This window comes from Oratosquilla oratoria, chromosome 41 (genome assembly GCF_046742065.1).
Source record: "Oratosquilla oratoria isolate Oo_2021 chromosome 41, ASM4674206v1, whole genome shotgun sequence".
NCBI classification, from domain to species: Eukaryota; Metazoa; Arthropoda; class Malacostraca; order Stomatopoda; family Squillidae; genus Oratosquilla; species Oratosquilla oratoria.
The window spans coordinates 37,559,600-37,579,006 of NC_134817.1; the positions used below are offsets into that span (position 1 = coordinate 37,559,600).

At 41.6% G+C, this 19,407-nt stretch overlaps 1 protein-coding gene across 2 annotated transcripts in view; it reads right to left on the reverse strand.

The window, feature by feature from the left end:
* The window catches only part of LOC143021235 (nucleoside diphosphate kinase homolog 5-like), a 73,383-nt gene extending 53,988 nt beyond the window's left edge, over positions 1–19,395 (reverse strand). Inside the window, exon 1 of one of the 2 annotated variants that reach the window (XM_076178609.1) lies at positions 19,247–19,395. The gene's annotated coding sequence lies outside the window, so the exon portion shown is untranslated. The remainder of the gene's footprint in view (positions 1–19,246) is intronic. The other variant, XM_076178610.1, reaches the window with a different exon arrangement.
* Positions 19,396–19,407: the final 12 nt, after the last annotated feature.

The following is a 19,407-nucleotide window of genomic DNA, read 5'->3' on the forward strand; positions in this document are numbered from 1 at the left end:
AGAATCCGTTGAAGTTTTATTTCTGACGTTTCGTCCAACTAGGACTCTGAAGAAGTCCTAGTTGGACGAAAAGGCAGTAATAAAACTTCAACGGATTCTTGGGGTTTAACCTCACCACCCTACCACTCATTCTGTCTTCACACCTCACACACACACATATATATATATATATATATATATATATATATATATATATATATATATATATATATGAACTGATTATTCAATTAAGTGAGATTAAGTACATGAGAAATTAATCTCTTTCTTAACCAGATGTCACGGAAGTGAGTAATAGCTAAATAAAAAGATGACCAAATGAAAACACTAATAAATAAATAAATAAATAAATGAAATATATCAATGAATTAAATATCAAATTGAAATATAAGTAACCCAGGTAAGGATGGGGGTAAATCCCATCACTACCGGGCACGGAAGGAGTTTATCCTCACCATGCATACCTTCCGACTCCTCTGACACGAAGGCAAATGTCGTCAGGCGATTTTATTTTTCTGGTGCCAAGGAGAATGTTCCCGACTGAACCGATAGTTTGAGACAGTGTTGGTCCTACTCCTCATTGAATGACGTCTTTTATCAATCACTGAGGTGGTGGGGGGGGGAGACATCAAAGAAAGAAAACAGACAAATAAAAATGAGGAAGAATTGAAAAAGGAAAATAAAATAAAAATGAAAAAGAAAAAGGCAAGAAAAATCAAGTGGACCTTTCTATTAATTTGATAGGGCCCCATGACCAAGGAGAGGGGGGGGGGAACCCTTCGTGACAACCAATATCTGCTCTAATGATGAGTTTCAACAGAAATCCATAATCATCAGATATCAATCATCAGCCAGTTGGGATATTCGGTGTAGTAATGGGATTTTTTTTCTTTTAAAAATTTTAACCTAACCTATGAAATACCTCCCCCCCCCCCCAAAAAAAAAAAAAAAGGTTGCCCTTGTGTCATCTCGGTAACAGCAATGAAATTCCCTTTCTCTCTCCAACTAAATACACTAAATGTACCCTAAATCACTAAGGGAGGTTGATCCTGCATTTTATATACTTAATTATTTAATGTACGTGTTTGACGCCAGTCGAGCGGAGAGTGCAGATATTCCCTTCGGGATGTCGTAACCTTAGTTATGGTCGGCACCAAAGGTCAAGAGGTCACCAAAGGTCAAGAGGTCACGGTAAAGGTCAAGTTTTAATAATCGCATTAGCGAAATTCAAAGAAAATTCAGATCATGGCAACTCTGATTTTGTAAGTGAATGTGCATGAAACACACACACGCACGCACACATGCACACACACCCCACCTCCCTCCCAACGATGCAATTGGTGATATATTTGCTGTTTTTCTAACAGTGTTGTCTATAAAAATAACTATAATTCTTATTATAACAGATATACTGTGCATGGATATACATTAAATAACTATCATCGAAAATTATATTTACATATTTCTGGTAAATCATGGGCCTTATTTGTGTCCCAATTAGTATACATATATACATACATGCATATATATATAAATATATGTATATATGCATCGTGATCGACAGCTATTTCCCTCCCGGAAGGGAGCTCAGAGCTCATATATGACCAATCTATGGACCTTAAACGCACACACACGCATCTCTCAGCCCACGAGAGTTGGAGTAACGACCCGCAGCGATACCGAAATTAGTTGTCCTGGGAGGGATTCGAACCCGGACCGCCGTAGTGGCAGCCGGGAACTATACCACTGCGCCATGTGTGTGTGTGTGTGTGTGTGTGTGTGTGTGTGTGTGTATGTGTGTGTAAGTGAGCGTGTGGAGCTGGGGCTCAGTTCTAACTCTCCTCTTCTTTAACCTGTACACCAACGACCGACCTGCCTTCGTAGACACAAGAAGATGTCCCTCAACGCAAATCCCATAAAAACTAAGGTTTGTGCATTCCACCTCAGAAACTGTGCAGCAAACAGAAAACTAAACCTTTCCTAGAATAGAGGATCTTTGGACCACGAAGACCACCAAGTCTTTATGGACTCTTCACTCACCTATCGCCCAAATGTCGATAAACTCGAATGGAAATTGTCATCAAGATTCCTTCTACTAACCAAACTAGCCAACACCAAATGGGGCACAGATCCTAAGACCTTGAGAACCGCTGCGTTAGCTCTCTGCTATTCTACAGCAGAATACTGCGCCCGTGTGGTCAAGATCCATCCATGCATAGAAAATTGATCCTCTACTTAATGAAGCCTGTCATCTATTAATAGGGACCCTTCAACCCACTCCAACCAACTACCTGCACAGGCTCTCTGGTATCGCTCTACCATCAATGCGAAGAGAAGTAATAAGAAAAATCGAAAAAAGAAAACAAGAAACAGACTCGCTGTACACCCAAATACCACCCCGATCACGCCTAAGATCCAGGGAAAAGCTTTCTCACCACCATGAGCTTACCTTTAAATGCAACTCCAAGAAAATACAAAATGGAACTATGGAACAATCTTGATCGAGCCACCATAAATCATACAACAATTCCAGAGAAAAACTACCGAAGGCCGCACGACTAAACAGGAAAGAATGGTGCTCCCTAAATCGCGCAAGAACCGGTGTTGGCAGAACTAAACACAATATGGTAAAATGGGGACTTGCCATGGACGCAGTCTGTGACTGTGGCCGGCTGGAAGAACAAAACGTGAACCACCACCTACTGACAGCATGTCCCCCCTGAGCCCGGTCCGTATAACAGCTGCCGACCTTTGTCAGGTCAACGACAGAGCCAAGACCTGGCACAATTTCTGGCGTGACACGACGCCCCTCCCACCTGAGCATCTCGTGGATGAAAGGGTCATCCTTCATCCCGCCACATTGCTCGGGTCGAAGGCAATGCAGCGAGGCACAGCAATACTATAGTTAAGAAAGCATGTTCCTCTTTCTTGTGGTACGGGCCCGTGCAGAAGGGGGGTGCCCGAGCACCTGCCCCTTTGCCCTGTGCCCCAAAAGTACCCTTCACAAAAATATATAAAAATGAATGAAAAATTATTTCCCACAGGCTTTTTTCAATTTTCTTACCATTCAGATATTATAATATGGAAAATGGTGTTGCACCCTGCCGAATAGTTGCTAAATACAAATAATACAAAAGAGTGAAGTGCCCAATATCCAGCCCAAAGCACCTGCCCCTTGCAATGTCTGTGCACGTTACTATTGTGGTTCCTGGAATCAAATTACAGTACAAAGAAAAATGTCATATTGTGAGAATGAACAGTTTTTTCACTTCTTTAAAAAGAAAAAACATCAGTATAATTGTCGGACGCTTTTTCATTCATATACGAACTTTCGAATACCAAAGCATCCTAGTAACGTGCTTAAGAACCTGTTTTCCACAATTTAGACCTGAACAGAATTTTACTCTAGTCATGATCCCAGTCACCTTTATAACCAGGAAGCTTCTCCAGGGCCCATTGCAACTGCTTTACATGGCGCAAGCACAGTGAACAGTGCTTGTATGTGGCGCGACCTTGAATAAGCGAGGGATTGCAAACCCTAAGCAGAGCTAACGTGGCCAGGCTCGCCAGATTTAGGGGACGGCGAAGGAATTTCTGCTTGTTGCTAGGCAAAGTCGACGCACGCGCGCATTTGTAATTACATGTCGTTATGAAATACACGTGCGTACACACCTATAAATATATATATTGTAATCGGTTTCCATTGCATTTTATCAGAATATATGTAATATATGTATTGTAGTTTGATCTATTATCGTAATTACCGTTTCAGTGGTATGCAACTTTTCAAATAAGTAGTATTTCCTTATACTGGAAACGACAATTTTCGTATCATCTACCCCTACTCAAATGCATTTCTGTGCTTCTTTTTTAGTGCATTCGCATGAAATCATTTCTAAAAAATATTTCCAGTTATAAAATATACTGACTCGGCTTAAGAACTGTTCGTGATGTCGTGTGAAACACAACTTGGAAAACTTTCTGAAGCGACTTCGAGATCTTTCCCACGCGACGCGAACGCATTTATAGACGACGACGTTATGCATCCAGCTCTCACGCAGGCCAGGTGGCCTCTCTTCACATTATCTAAATCCGCTCAACATCTGACGCCTTTATGCAACTCTTCGAAGTGTTAAAAAAAGAGGAAAAAAAAAATACTTAAAAGATATCATAAAGATTCGAAACATCTATGCATTTTACATTCTTATTTACTGTAGCCATGCGCTATTGACTCCAAGAGGATGGAATTCTCTGCAAAATTAACTGGCATCTCGCCTCTGTCATTTCTCTCACCTACTCCAAACCTCCCAACTTATGATTTACTTGTTAGGAGAATAATAAACAATTTCTTCCAAAACCGTGTGAGCAGTAAATGGATTTAGAGGAGTAAAAAACACGAAACAAACTTTATACTAGGAAATTTAAGAAGCATAGTTAGCAATGTTATTATAAATAAACATTGGTTATGATCACAAAATGGTAGCCTGCACAGCTAAATTTAGTTACAGGGCTGAATGGAATTGGCTTGTCTTAAAGAACAAAACAAATATTATGGAAATAAAAGATAACAAGGAATATCAGATGGAAATTATAAAAATCTGAATATGTAGGGAGAACAGAGAATAATACATACATACTCATATATGCAACTTTATGTTGACATGAGGTACTTCTTTTCACTTGAAACTTCATAGTTCAATCCTGTATGGCCCAGAAATGTATCTGTTATATTTTTCTTCAAGTTGCTAGATACTAGTTACAAGTTTTCCTTACTTCACTGCGTCTTACGTCATTGGGTTAATTATTTCCGAGCATAATTATTCAAAAATTTTCTCAGTAGTCTCGTACTGTGCGTTTCCCAAGATTTCATTAACTTAATTAGTCACGCTTAGTGATTCGTTTGTGTCATGGCAGAAGAATGAATCGCTGTTTAATCCAACATAAATTCATGTGTTTATTAAGTTGTATTCTGTGTAGTTCATAACAGAAAAATCATATTGGGTTATACTATTCTAACGATTGTTACTTTTTAAGGAATAATGACCATACATTGAAAATTTTGCCTTCACGGAGAAGGGATGATTTACTAGAGCGAGTGTGGGTGGAGGCCGGGGAGGTGGGGAGGTAGGGGGGTTGGCAACGTTCTGAACTAAAATAGTTTCGACGTCGACCCGGAAGGATAGGGGTTTTCGTACACATTTTGCCCAGTATCAAACGCTCCCCCACAAATGTAAACAAACACATGGTGTCGTTATGGAAACAAACAACGCCTTTCTAATGTTGGCCATACTCTATGACTTGCATTTACTTGATTATGAGTAACTTTAAGAGAAAACGGGACAATATGGGTAGCCCAAGAAAACGCAGTCTCGAATGCATTTTTGACCTCGTTCACCACGGATTATGTCTACCTTTGCTAGATACAGCCTCGTCAAGATTCACTTGAGCACATCCCAACTCTTCCCTGGTGTTATTTACTTGGTAAACCCTCAGCGCCACCTTCAGTGCGAACCAACTTCTACCGTCAATTTATCAATTGTCACATTGCCAGACTTTTACTTCCTTGGGCGGAGGGAGAGAGGGAATTGACGGAAAAAAAGTTAAAAAGAAAAAGTATGTGGGAATGGAAATAGTTTAGCCAAACTGAATGGACAGTAGAGAACGAGAAGAAATAAGAGGGTAAGAGATGGAGAAGGTGAGGAAGGAGAGAAAGAATCGGTTTTCCTTATAAAAGTGTAGACTCAGAGGTGACTTGATAAAGGTCTTCAAGATTCTAAAAGGAATTGACATCAAAAGTGACAAAATTTTCACACTGAATCCGGTAAGAAATAATGGTCTCAAACTGTCAGGAAATAAATTCAATTTGGATGTGGGTAGAAACAACTTCGCCGTGAAGTTCATGAATGGAATAAACTTCCTGCAGAGGCAGTGCAATGTAATTGAGTTCGAAGCTTTAAGATCCGTTTAGATAAACACCTAAGCAAGATGTTGTAATGCCTGCATTTCTTTTATATTGTTTGTTATTGTGTTGTTTATTTCCTTATTATTTATTATTTATCTGTTAATTTATTATTATTTACTATTTACCTGTTTATTAACTAACTTTACTTATTTACTTATTTTATTACTATTTATATTATAAATGTTATCTATCTATTTGTTTGTTTATCATTATTTATTTTTTTGCATTCGACCTAGTTATGGACCAAAAGGTCTCCTGTCGGTATGCTCCTCCTTTGTAAATCCTTTGAAAAGGAGAAAAAGAGATTGAAGAAAACAATCCTCACATGACAAAGCCAGAGTTTTGTCCCAATGACAGTGGAAGAGTAATATCTTCATGATTAAAATGTAGATCTCTGAATTAAAGATGGTCACGTGCCAGCAGCAATTAAGGACATTGATGGAGCACCGCAGAGTCGTCTTGAAGTCCAACCGGCCGGCACGGAGTACTTAAAAACTGCGGAAGTGAGAGACGATTTCCCACTTCGCCAAGCTCCGTTTTACCCAATAGCATTTCGCCAAGCTGCGTTTTGTCGAATCGCATTTCGCCAAATTCCATTAGGCTTGATATTTCACCAAACTGTCTTAGTTTAGGTTAGGTTACATTACCTCAGGTTACGATAGATTATGTTACAGTTTGGTTGTCAGATTTGGCCGTCACCTTATCCTAAGCGCAAACTGTGATGAAAGCGACACAGCACAGAACAGAGGCAGACTTCCTGTTGCTGAACTGAAGTACAACTTGAACGTCTCTTTGACTTGAAATGCTGAAGTAGTGCATCTAGAAGCATTTCAAGTGAGAGAGATGTTCAGACAGTATTTCAAATCAGCAAGAGGATGTCTCCCTTTGTTCTGTGCTGCGTCGACTGTGTCGCCTGCGTCTCAGCTTGGCGAAAAGGGAATGACTTGAATTGATGATGCTTAGTGATCAGAACAAGGATTCATAAACATCTGACGACCACACCAGACAAACCCTACACAACATGGCTTCAATTATCTGCTTTATGATCGTTTCAATTACCCAATTTCCCTGACGCCAAATTACGTATTTAGTATTACTGTTGCATTTTCACTGACGAGAAATTCGAAACGTAGGATTTTAACATTCAAATGGAACATCTGAAGTTATCAAAGAGTTTTATGAAATCAGACCCAGGGTTAGAAAAAAATAATATAGACAAATAAACAAACAAATAAATAAATAATAAGACTATAAAAAATAAAAAAATCCCGTCACATGCCCCACGAATAACAGTGCAAGACGTGCCAAGTTTAAGAAAGTAAACACGCTACACTATGTATATACTCAACAGAGTACACAAGCAAGACACCCTCAGCGCTGCAGTAAACAGGAAATCTCTCACAAAGAGATCAGCTCATTTCGCGCGCATCTTGAAGAACTATCGTGCAATTGCGCCTACTACTGCTGCAGGTTGACACGGGGCCCAGGCAACAACAGTTGATAAGGTGAGCAGTTGATGGACCGAATGGAGGCCGAGGCAATTGATTAATCTGTCACAGGTCGAAGTGAATAGAAGGACAAGGTATGCATGTCATCAGAGGCAGGGATGAAGATGGATGAAAATTGGTGCAGAGGGAGTGAAAGTAGATTGAAAATTGAAACGGGTGGAGAATACCTTGGAAATGGTGTGGGGGGAGTATAAACGAGTACAAGAAATAACAGAGAAGTGTAAAGAAAGGGGGGTAGAAAATTAAACAATAGAGGAGATAGGAGAAGAACATGATAAAAGAAATTGGAAAAAGAGAAAATGAGAGATAAGCCAGAGTGGGAAGAATGAGGAAAGGGCAAACAAATAAATAAAAGAGAAAAAGATGAATTATAAAAGAGACGTGGACCACAAGGCAGAGGGACAATTCTCAAAGTGGTCATGCGGCACTACACGGAATACCATTCTTTTGTGACATGAAGAGAGACGGGTGAAGCAAGCAACTTGGTCATTACCACAAGCTCTTGCACAAGCACGTTCTCTTCCTTCACGACTTCGAGCAAGGGCGTCACCGAATGATGCCTCATGAAGCCAGGATTCACAAACGACTCGAACCTGAAACGAAGGATCAGTGCCTTCAAGTGATCAAAGTTTCTCTCTTCTTGTGAATCAACTTCGAACGCCTTAATCTCATATTTCGTCACCACCAGAACCGAAAAACGAAACAAACACATCCTGAAGCGAATATAATATCGAACAACTAAAATGCCAGCAGGCAGCTCCCAGACCCACGGTCATAACTCACCTGCAGCTTCACTTGGAGTTGCCCAGCTGGTCACTCTGGCGGACCATCTGGCATGGCAGGTGGTGCTACTCAAATCACGCAACGAACAGATGGGGGTGTCCTCCACTTGCCGTTGGTCAAAGATCGCTGACCATCGAAAGCAAGCAACGAACGAGATACACTTCCTTCTTAGGCAATCCCAAGTGACTGATCGAATTTGTAGACTGAAGGGTCACCAACACGTAACGATGTGTCCAGATCATGTGGTATTTCCCACTCTCTTACCTTTTCTCTCTACAACTGGTCTAGTTATAAGCTCAAGGGTCTCCTTATACTCTTACCTTCTATAGTTCTCCACTGCACATCACTGCATTAAAAACACAAATCTCCTAGTGTATTACTTACTGAAGAGCTCGCCACGACAGTCCACTAAGTCGGCCCGTAGCTCAAAGACTTTTGGCACTCACTACTTCGCTTAACCTTGTGCCCATGGCACTGTCCCTACCCACCCCTAACCCTCACTCCACCCACAAAATCCAAAATTTCACCGATTTAAAAAACGAACTAATCCAGAGAAAAACAGAAAACTCGAGATTCGCGTGAACGCAAGAAAGTTGATTGATTCCCAAAGGAAATTGTGATTCTCGGGTTAACCGTACATTTGTTCAAATCCTACGGTGTCCACCTCTCCTGCACCCATCCTAGAGGTCACGTCCCCCAGTTTGGAAACATGTGTAAGGCGAAATGTAATCTATGTAACATGTTATCTCACTAAAACGGGTTAACCCAGTACTTACTGATGGGGTGTGACAGAGATGACGGAATATTAAAACACTGGAGGGATCAGACATTCTAACCGGGACATCCAAAGATCTTCTTCAGCTTGACGAGGACTCTGGCCTGTGAAGATTTCACAAACTACATCGATTAAACCATCTCGATCAACCTTTCAAAAGATAAATGTCCTAAATGTTAAATTCAGAGACTCTGTTCTGGCTGACACCAGCCGATTTTATTCGGATTAATGGAACATCTGGTTGACGTTGCCAATACGAGTCCCGATACTGCTCTAAATTTCCGATTCCGATACTAGTCCGATTCCGACACCTGCACTGCTTATAATTCATGGCTATTTTTAGGTCCTGCAGTTGATTTGGGAAGCACGTACTTTATAAACAAAGTACCTTCATTAATCATTTGTCGGAATCGAAAGTTTGACTCGTATCGAATCGTTAACAATTTTGGTATCGTCCCATCACTAGTTGCCAAGAACGTCCACGAACGTGGCCCACGTCACCCAAGCAGCGTCGAAAGGAGGAGGCTGGATAAAGGAACAAAAGAAAGAGAACCCATGAAACACGAGAGAAAAAATGCTAACAAGACAATGGCAACGAAGCAGAGACAAAGATGAAGAAATCGATGCTAAAAACATGACGAGTGAAAAAAAGAAGAATGCTGGCGGAAGACATGAAACGAATACACTAGAGCACTTTGTGTCTTTGGGTGTTGCCCGTGAACAAATCACAAGGGGATTCACGGGAATCTTCTCTAATCGACGTTGGCTTTCACCAAGATGGGAATTTAACACCCTCATATGGAAGAGGTGTCACTCTCGAGTTGACTGATGGCTTAGTACTGAATAAACTTTGCGCAGAGCTACAGAGTATATGGAGAGATTGTGTGTGAACGTGAACCCTATACATACATACATAGAGAGAGAGAGAGATTCTATGTGAATCCTTTACAGAGAGAAAGAGATAGAGATAGAAAGAGAGATACAGACGGACACAGAGGGAGAGACAGATAGACAAACAGGCAGACAGACATAGTGATAGACAGACAGGCAGACAGTGATAGACAGACAGAGGGGAGGGAGAGAGGGTAAGGGATAGAGAGGGAAAGGGAGAAAGGTCAGGGACAGAGAGTGAGAGGGAGGGGCAGAGAAGGGAAGGGAGACACGGGAGAGAGGGACGCTTCCATTCCATTTCACGATTGATTTCGTAGGTCATTTGGTTCCAACCGCATCGACCATCAATCATGAATTGGGGACATACGCCAGAGGGCGCGTTGCATCACTCGCACGCCGACGCTATTCCCCACAGTTCCTCCGAGCAACCCACCATGCAGTCACCCTTCCCATTCCGAACATCTTTCGGCAGAATCCCGCAGCATTCAAGAATGGAATCATCTCCGATTCCATGTAGTTAATAGTATCACTCTTGATACTTTTAGAAATAGGATGACCTATCACTACCTCCCTCTCCTCAATCCAAATCCAAGTCCTGCCCCTAATTCTGATCTCACCCTTAACCCTTATCCTAACCCCATTCCTAGTCCAAATCCTGTCCCCAACCCTTAATTTCCCCGCTCAATGCCCACAAATCATGCCGCCCGTGAGCGACCCTCTGCGGATTCCCGCAAAGAAAGACTCCCTCCATTCATGTTCTATGAGCGTCACCTTTCTTTGTCTCCCCCATCGATGGTTGTCTTGTGGCGACAACACTGAGAGTGGGATCAGCATTAGAGAAGCGTAAGTCACCTGCCCATATAGACGTAGTTGACGTTCACGAATTGAATTGGTCAGGAATAATTCTAATGATTATACATGATTATCCGAAAGCAATTGGTACCGAAGACATCGAGAATCTTCTTCAAGTCAACATTCACTGTCCATGTCTCACAACCGTATATCGAGACAGAGCACAAGCAGCCTGAAGATCCGGATATTAGTCTTCCTACATAAATATCGACGCCATACACGCTGGCTGAGCGAGTCCATAACACCATGGGCAATGCCAATCCTTCGAGGTACTTCTTGACATGACCCACCACTGTTATGCATTACACTACCAAGGGATGTGAAGACTTACATTAGCCAGCAAGCCCCCAAACGTTTGTCCCTTGTTCTTGGTCCCGGAGACCAAGAGTTCCATTGGCCTTGCCTCCTTGTGTAGGAGTCGAGAGCTTCAACCAGAATCTTAAATGATTCCGCAAGAAGTACAGGATCATCGACAAAGACAAGGTCAGTAACCCAGTCCATGCAGACATTTAAAAAATGTTGGGGTGAGGACACACCCAAGTCTCGTTCCTAAATTGGCAGGAAAGAAAAGAGGCACGTCTCCTCCACATTCATAAGCACTATCTGCCCCATATACCAAATCAATAATCCTCGCAGGAATCCCACGGATCCGCAGTTGATTCCAGAGCACCTCACGATGTACTAAATCAAACGCCTTTTGTAATCAACACAGACTACAAGCAGCCCCTGTTGAAATTCACGTCGACGTTTCGGGTATGAACTCAGACTGTTAAGACCTCAAACTTAAGTGGAAGGGGACGAACCCGTGCCAGCATCAGATGACCAAACACCTTGCCCGACATACTGAACAGCCTGTACCCTTTCAAATAGGGAAGATTTAACCTTTTTCAGAGGAAAAAGTACCGGACTACCAAACAGTACCACATACAACCCACGGATCATATCTTCATCTCCAGCTTTTACCAACTCCATGTTGACATTGCAAAAGCTAGCCGCATTTCCACCCTTCAAAGGAGCATCTCTGACCTCACACAGAGGGGACGGAATTTCATCTACCGATGGATCCAGCAACCATTATCCGAACACCAGCGAGGGGGAACTAGCCGTATATTTAGATACAAGGCTTTGCCCTCCCACGCCCCCACCCATCACGAACCCCAACGAGGGGAAAGTAAGCGTTGGTTATCTATTCTTAACACAACAGTCCCAAAGGTCATGAGAGAGCGTATGTACGGTACGCACCCAATACCTTGATGTACCGCGCGGTGTTGTCCCAGGCGACAGGTGTTCGACTTAAGCTGTTTCCGACCACCTTCGACGGTGGCACTTTTGTTTCTCTCATGGTTAACGCCAGGCTATTTCATGACGGGGTGGAGGGGAAGATTCACTCCAATTGCATTGTCTTGAATTATTCTTATAAACAGAGGAACAACACAAATCAGCCTGGTCACCGGGTCGTAAGCTTGGTGTGACTGGGCCCTTAGGGTTTGCCTGACTGAAAGGTTCAAGTTAGACCGTTCAGCATCGGAACAACCGCATAGATGCGACAGCTTATAATCAGTCAAACGGTAATTCGCGACGACACCAATATCATCGTCCCTCTATCGGTCTAACCATTTTGCTGCTCGAGGTCCCTCGACTGAATAAAATAGCACGACGGCAGCCAAAACAAATGCGAAAGTCGTCAACCCAAATTAAAGGGTTAAAAAATACCTCGAACAAACTACCTCAACTCGCCTTCCGTGCCAAGTGGCACTTTTCCTTACATTATGGGTGCCAACAGACTATCTTATCTCCGTGGCACTCCCCACGGTGGAGACGAGATTACAGTCCATCTTGATTAACACCTTCAGTACCGGGTACATATTTTCCTTTGATATCAGCTGCCAACAGATTCTTCAAATCCATGGCACCCCTTCAGTAACGAAGGGGGGAATGAAGGGTCACTGCATATCTCGACAAACCCCGTTTTCGTCGGCTGTCATTATCCCTTCCATCTTGGCTGCCGGCATGCCGTTCCATTCACTTCCATGGCACCCCCTCGGTTCCGAAGGGGTCGAGCTGCGAGCCACACCCATACTGCAGACGAAGTAAGACTCAGCCAGTCGACCTAGAAGGGGGAGGGTCCTGGAAGAGCGCTGCAGCCTGCAATGTTGCATGACGAAATTTCAAGTTTATGGGAACGTTTGTTATCAGCACCCAGCAAGGCACTGCATGAAAAGACAGCACCCGGTATAGAGCGTCCCCTACATGGTCAGTAACGCTTCGCAATATTATTGTCATTATAAGACGAGTACTGAAGAACTATGGATTGGGGAGGGTCAACAATATCGTATCAATATACTGAGTATTATTATATTATTGTTAATACTACTACTACTACTACTACTACTAATAACAACAACAATAATAATAATCGTGTGGAGGCCGCTTAGTCACTATTTGTGTCAAAACAGAGACGTACATAGCTTCTTGGATTCCACACACGTGTTGTTCGCAAACCTCTGATGGTGACGCCAAGCAGTTTTAAGTCGTTCGTGGACCCGGCCATACGTGCTGCACTATATATATATATATCACCATAATTCCTTCTTTGTATCTGCACTGAAGATGTAATTACACGAAAGCGCTCTGCTTCGTTAGTTTACTTTTCCTAGTGGTTATTTACGCATATATATATATATATATATATATATATATATATATATATATATATATATATATATATATATGTATATATATTGGAAAGTATGAAAAGCTACCTTCCTATCGCCGTTCAATAGTCCAAAGCACCGTTACGCTCTTCTTGCGTGTGATTAGGTCTATTAGGAAGCATAGCCACTATCACCAAAATTCTCTATCATATCGATATCACAATTAGGCAAGGTGCCATTCTTCAACTGAATAAAAATGTACGAAGGCGTTAGCCACATGAAAATGATAACATAGAGCACCATATTAACCGGTGAAAGGCTGGGGAAGGGGAAGAGGAGAGGAAAATACTATTCTGATCCATCGAGAAGCTTAATCGTGCATTATCGAATGCGAACAACTTTGTTTACAGTGTTTGGCCGTACGGACCCGTCGACGTCACTGTGGGGGCAAGCCTGGTGTGGAATGCAAACATCTGGCGCGGTTCGGTGGCGGGGTGGGTAGGCAGCAAGGCAACTGCATCCTACAACCTGATACCTCACCTGAAGCCTTCCAGGTGGAGTAGCCTAGGTATCAAGGGCTCAAGGCTAAGCGCACAACAGTACCTAACCCAGGACAGGGTTTGGCCTCTGACTTAAAGGTGAAAATGTTCTATGCCCGTATCTTTCGATGTTATGTTAAGCTTGTATATCAGTTTTCCGTGTGTGTGTGTGTGTTTTGCGGGGTGATGTGGGGGTAGTGGGGTGGGGGGCTGAAGAAGGGGAGTGGAATAATGGGAGGCTCGGAGGAGGGGAGGGGGTACGAGGTCTGCCTGCGCACAAGCTTTAGGAGCTGAACTCGGTATGAAGAGGCTTCTGCAGAGGAAGAAGGTTATTGTGATGACAACAGGGAGGGTTCACAAGCAACACTTGATATATTCCACTCCGACAACTCCTAAACGATTTTATTCACTTGAGGAACATGTCATTTTCACTGAGGAATATGTCCATCGATTAAATACAAACTGGACGTTGACCACAAAATGCAACAAGTCTGTCAAGATTTTGGTGTTGTAGAATAACCAGCATTTCTATTCTCGGGGACGGCAAAGATTTGTGGAAGGTAACAAATAGTTGGGATACTACAAGTCAAAATCTATCAAAATTATTTTTTTTTATTTGGGGTGCCACTACAGTGTCTCCACGTGTCGTCATAGCATCACGTGACCCAAGTGTGACATGACGGACATTACACGTGACCTAAGTGTGACGTCATGGATGTTACACGTGACCCAGATGTGACGTCGTGGGGAACTAGGTGAGACAGCGATAACGAGTTACCTGAAAAAGGTTTTGGTCGATTTATGGTATGTGACAAAGAAGGGGCGCGCGCACGCACACACGCACAACTTTTTACTTCCTAGAAAGAACGATTTCATCCTCTTTAAACAGTCTATCCTGCCTCACACTAGGCAACACAATATGCCTTAAATTGTGTTGCATCTTATTGTGGACAATTCGCTTGCTCCTCTAAAAATATCCTTATGAACAATGTCGGGATGTTATCGAGAGGTGTCTTGAGTTCTTGGAGTTAGGTGGGAGGTTTGGTGTGTGTGTGTGTGTGTGTGTGTGTGTGTGTGTGTGTGTGTGTGTGTGTGTGTGTGTGTGTGTGTGTGTGTGTGTGTGTGTGTGTGTGTGTGAGTGTGTATATTTATATATATATATATATATATATATATATATATATATATTTATATATATATATATATATATATATATAAAGTAGACAGTGGTTGCCTACAGCCAACGATCTATGAACCCTTCCGATAATATGAAACCTCACTTTATTTCTCTTTACTAGATTTCCAGGTAGTCTATCTGGCGTCAACTTTCTAACAACTGCACCGAGTATTTCCTCGGCTGAACCAAATCGCAAGGCGGCGGCGGCGGTGGCCAGAAATAGGATTGAGACTAAATCGCAGGGAATGTCTTAAGACTGTTGATGACGACGACAACGACGATGATAATGAAGACGATGACGACGACGATGATGAAGACGATGACGATGACGATGACGACGACGATGATGAAGACGATGACAACGATGAAGACGATGACGACGACGATGATGATGACGGTGATGACGACGGTGATGATGAAATAAAGATGACCCCAAATGAATAAAGTCTGATGTAAGACATACTTCTGTATAACTGCGACTTTTCCTCAAAAGGAAGAAACGACCTAGTCATTCCTCCTCCTTGAACAAAAATAGCTAAATATAGCCAGAAGAACGTCCTCAAAGGCGCCGACACTCCTCACAAGGTCGACGACCCAAGGCATCCGGCGACCTTGGGGCGCTCAGCAAACGTACTTGATCACATTTCTACAAATACGACAAAAGCCCTACCGTGCCTGGTGGCACTTATCCTTGTGGTCTTCCTGTCGCCAGACGATTTTATTCATCTCCGTGACAGCCCCCCCGCCCCCCATTTTCTCTCACCACGCTGATCTCACTGACCTGATCGAGAGTGGCTCAGAGTCCATCACCAGGCAGTTTTAATCGTCACATACACAACATGACCCACAGAGCTGATTTATCATTCGAGAGGGTAATAAATGTCGATCACGAGTCCAATACGTGCTCCAAGACTAGCGAATCCCAACCACACACACACACACAATCACACGACCGTAGGTCACCGGCAACTACATGAAAAATAGGAAATTTATGTATATATATATACTATAATAAAGTAGTAGCCTCTGTCTGTCTGTTTATTTGTTTGTTCACGAACTCATCCTAGGGTTTTAGAGATAGACCCCTATAACCATATATATTCTGATACCCTATCACTCCAGGTACTTTGATAACTATATTTCATTAAAAAAATAGGATTAAGGGTTAAATTTAGGTACTTTATGGTGTGGGAACACGCCACTACTGTAGTATCCCCTTAAGTCGCGTAGTATTTTTTGTGACATAAGAATTAATATGATTAAACAAATCATTGTATGTGTCCATAAATATTATATTTGTGAAATTAATGTTGCCACAAACCATGATAGGTTTTGTAAGAAGAAAGCATGTAAATGTAAAATGATTGTATAATTTTACCAAATTTTGAAATATTGGTTACTTTCATTTAATTTTGGTGTGGGCGGAAATATATTATTCACAAACTCCTAGATTTTTGCAGATAAACCCATATGACCATATATATTCTGAAGATAGATAAACTAGATACATTTCTTCACCTTTTAGCTGCAGACATTTATTGTCAATGTACACACACATGCACATACACACGCAAAAGAATGTGTACATATGATATTTGTGTTTGTGTATGCATGTATTTTCAAACTAGGGTTTCCCAAACTTCCGGGGGGGGGGCACACCTGGGAGGGAGAGTGTTTAAAGCTATATTTCATTTAAAAATGTTATAGTTGGGGTTAAGGGTTAGTTAGATGGGGTATGGTTAGGTTAGGGATTATTCAAGAACTCGCTACAACGTGTGGGTAATTTGGCTAGTATATATATATATATATATATATATATATATATATATATATATATATAGAGATAGAGAGAGAGAGAGAGAGAGAGTGAGAGAGGGAGGGAGAGAGATAGGGAGGGAGGGAGACACGAAGAGAGAGTGGGAGAGGGGAGAGAGAGAGAGAGAATTATTATCCATAACGCCCATTCCCCGCATTCGGAGATATACTCCGTGTCCCTTCTCATCACATTTCAGGTAACGACATTATATATATATATATATATATATATATATATATATATATATATATAGATATATATATATATATATTTATATATATATATAGATACACATAGACACACAGTGCTGAAATAATTTCAGTATCGCTGCCCTGCGAGTCGTTACTCCAACCCTCGTGGGCGGGGAGTTGGGTGTGTGTGTAAGGTCACAGCACTACCCATAGATCGGTCATATATGAGATCTGAGCTCTTTCGGGGGGGGGGGGGCATATCTGTCGATTACGAGTCCAACACATGATCCAAAACAATGGTGAATCACTCACACACATACAAATATATATATATATATATATATATATATATATATATATATATATATATATATATATATATATATATAAACGCGATATTTTGATCTTGGAATAGTCCGCACATTCCACGCATATCGACTTCTGACAATGTGCCTAAGAAGGTAACATTACATTAAGTTGGGTTAGGTTAAGACAATGGTTCCGACATCAGGAAAAAGAAGCCAATCTAGGGAAATGACCCATTAGGAAACAATTACATTCGTACTATCAACATAAGCGTGCACGGGATGCTACTGTTGCCCCGACGGACTCGTGGTGTCTTGCCAATATACGTCTCGGTGGTTGAAAGACCGAAACTAACCATCCCCATCTTTTCGCACCTCAGCCATAAGTAACGCTGGATTCTTTAGTACAATGTGATCTGTCATTGGCAATGGCTAGTAACTATATCAATTAAACTGCGGTGGAGCGTTATCCTTGACCAGAAAACTAAAATGTATATTTGGCAAAGATCAGTGGAGTGTTTTGCATTCCGCTGACTTCGTGGTCATCTTTTTTGTCGTCACGTAAATCTACGTACCCTACAAATGTTTTTCCTTAACATAAATATTGAAACATACAATATATATATATATATATATATATATATATATATATATATATATATATATATATATATATATATATAAAGTGTATTGTCCTCTTGGTTACGATAGCACTCTTTAAACGTTTTGTTCTGCTACGTCAGGCGATTTTATTCGGAAACGTCTTCTGGATCATCCAAAGAACCATACTACTTTCAAAAGTAAATAATAAATAAATACATATTAAAGTGAAAACACATGTTTCCTGTGCGCACAATCTATCAACAATCTTCAAAATAGCAGAAGTTCGCTTTGGAAAAAAATAGACATCTGACGATATGACGTCACGGGAATGTCAGTCGACTGACACAACTTAAATATTCATTGCATAATATTTCGCGCCTCATCGTTGTTATCTTTCGCATTTTATCAACCTGTTGTAGTAGGTACAGCTCCGCGAAGTCCTCTCAGTTCCAAACGTGGTGCTTACTAGTGCCTAGCAACTCGAAGACGCTTGCCTACTTAGAACAATAAATCATATATACGAGTGAAAAATATTCTTGAATGCATTTTTCCAATATCTATTCGAGAACATGTTCCGTTCCTCAACACCATTTATGTGTGAAATACAAAGTTCTTCCACTCATATTATGACATCTACAGGATCAACTCCTTATTGAACCTGTACCTCTCCTTAATGTTTGATTGGCGGTGCCGTGTGCTTGCTGAGCACCCCAGCATTCTCGAGTGTTGGAAGGAAATGATCAACCTTGTCGTTAAATCAAGATTTTGCCATTAGTATACGAAAACACCTTTTCTTGAAATTGATTGACATGGAAATATTTATTCGATTCAAGTCTTTAGCAAATTCTTGAAGTCCCTCTGATATTACTCATGCACACATGACCCGAGATGTCCTCAAACAAATAGGGGACACCTGGAGATAGTTGAGAGTTCAATTGTGGGTATATCTTTAAAACCGAGAAAATAATAGGAGGCAAGATAATGCTGAGGTTTGTCTTTATCTAGGAAAATTATAAGGAGAAAAATACTAAGATTTCAATATATACACATACACACGCACACACACACACTCGAACGTGCATGCACAAACTGCCTGAGGCTCATCAACTCGTGAGCAAAGTTGTTTTCTTTTCGCTCAAAACCCTTTTCAGCAACCTGACGCACATTTTTGTAACGTTTATAGTGTTTCTTACCTTCTTATATATCTGGTGATCGTATTTTCTGGTGCTGACGTCACTTATTGTTAATGATAAACGTAATAAAATTAGTCGTGGTGGACAGGGTCGTGTACGTCTGCGGTGGTTCAGTGGAGAGTTGCCCCAGAACATACTGTAGCCCAACCCGTCCGCACGTA